Raw genomic sequence first — 2,402 nt, 5'->3', positions numbered from 1 at the left:
GCACAGACTATCAGGTATGGTCCAGGGGGCCATCATGAACAACCACTCACTTGCAAACTACAGCTTCATGAGTTCTAAAGAAATTTCAAGGTTAAATGTTACCTTCCAGGAACTGTGACAAAGGCTATATATTTCTTTAGGTGAGGCCAAATTCCTTAAAATCATCTGCACTTGCACAGGTGTTGATTCCAGGAGCATTGCCTGGTAAACATCCTGTATGCATATCACTCAGAGTCTGCTTCGCAAGGAGTAATAAAATTATTATGAGAAGATTTTAAAGAAGGTCTCAAGGTAGTTCTTTGAATTGTCAGCAATGTTCCATACATTACAAAGATAATGCTGGACTCAGTGATAGGAAAATTCAAGAAGGGGAGTTGAAGTATAGAAATTTGGGGACAGTCTGGAGGTCCTCAAAGAAAATCTGAATGAACATGGAAATCCAGACTTAGAGACGTTTGATAGAAAGGAAGTGTAGAATTTGAAATAAAAAGGTAACATAAAATCTACGTGAACTTTATACTTCGAAATGTTTATTTAGAAATATTAAAACACAGGTTGTATAAATAAATATGACTTAAGAATGATAATTTATTTGGCCTCTGTCAAGTCTTCAAATTTCTAGAAGACCTATGGTCCAATCGTAAGCATGTACCTGCCCCTGATTTTGGGTACAAGTTTGATCAATGTCCCTGATTCTTCTGATCATTAGGTTTTGGAGGCATTGAGCATGCGGACAATCAGTGTTTAACAGTAAGGATATTCCTGTCCTTCTGGGAAGAGCAAGTTCCGGAAGAACTGAGGAGTATTCCAAGGCTTGTCCTTTAGAATAAAGAGAAAGAGATGGGAAACTCCAAATACTGGAAAGACCTTTCACTGCATGCTGGCAGACACACTACTTAAATTTCTTCTTGTTTTCACTGTCAACATCCACTAACATGTAGCTGCTCGGACTCTCAGAAATAGAAATTTACTCTTTTCCAGGTCACTAGCTCCTCTAACCACCACTGAATCTTGTCATTTAGTTTCTCTTTTCCTTTCCTCATATCATAGCAATTAAATTATTGGAGCAACACTGCCTTAGTTATATGATTCGCTTTCACTATTCTTCGAAAGCAGCTCATATAAACATTTTGCTCTTGCAAGACTGTTCTAAATGGTTTCCAAATATTCACTGTGTCTTTCTTTACATAGAAGCCAGATTGATTTTTTAGGAGTCATCAGAAGTTGTGACTTCTCTACTTAAAAACTTCCAGTCATTTTGTGTTACTCCTAAAGTAAAATCTGAACTCTTTGCCAAGGTCTATAAAACCCTTCATTATTTAGTCTCTTCTAATCCTTTCCAACTTCCTGACTGGTCAGTGGACCAGCACTGTCAGCATCATCTGGGAGTTATAAATGCAAATGTTCTGCCCACATTTCAGACCTGCTGAATCACAACCTCTGCATCTGGAACTCATGTAGCTGTAGTTTAAAAAACTTCCAGGGTCTATCATCACACACCAAAATTAACTCGAAATGGATTAAGGACCTGAACATAAGACCTGAAAGAAGAAAATGCATAGAAGAAAACATAGGAAGTAAACTCAAGGACCTTGGACTTAAAGAAGATTTTATGAATTTGACCTCAAAGGCATGGGAACTAATAGAAAAAATAAATGAATGGGACTACACCAAACTAAGAAGCTTCTGCTCATCAAAAGAAATTGTCAACAAAGTAAAGGGACAAACATCTGAATGGGAAATATATTTGCAAGCAACACCTTAGGTAAGGGCCTAATATCCAAAATATACAAAGAACACATACAATGCAATAACGAGAAAACAGGAAATGATCCAATCAAAACATGAGCAGAGAACCTGAACAGACACTTCTCCCTAGAAGACACTCACATGGCCAACAAAAATTTGAAAAGGTGCTCAACATCACTAGCTGTTAGGGAAATGCAAATCAAAACCACAATGAGATACCATGTCACACCTGTTAGAATAGCTATAATCAACAGGAAAAGCAATAACAAATGCTGGAGAGCATGAGGAGAAAAAGGAACCGTCATACACTGCTGATGGGACTGCAAATTGGTACAGCCATTATAGAAAACAGTATGGAGGTTCCTCAAAAAACTAAGAATTAATCTACCATATAATCCAACAATCCCTCTCCTGGGTATTTACCCCAAAGACTTGAAAACCCATATGCAAAAAGATATTTGCACTCCAGTGTTCATAGCAGCACTATTCACAGTGGCCAGGATATGGAAGCAACCAAAGTGTCCTATCATAGATGGTTGGCTAATGAAGCTGTGGTACATATATACAATGGAATATTACTCAGCCATAAGAAGAGATGAAATACTGCCATTTGCTACCACATGTATGGAATTCGAGGTAATCATGCTAAGTGA

The sequence above is a fragment of the Pteropus vampyrus genome, unplaced genomic scaffold, assembly GCF_000151845.1.
Source record: "Pteropus vampyrus isolate Shadow unplaced genomic scaffold, Pvam_2.0 Scaffold779, whole genome shotgun sequence".
NCBI classification, from domain to species: Eukaryota; Metazoa; Chordata; class Mammalia; order Chiroptera; family Pteropodidae; genus Pteropus; species Pteropus vampyrus.
This window is presented reverse-complemented; position numbering follows the sequence as displayed.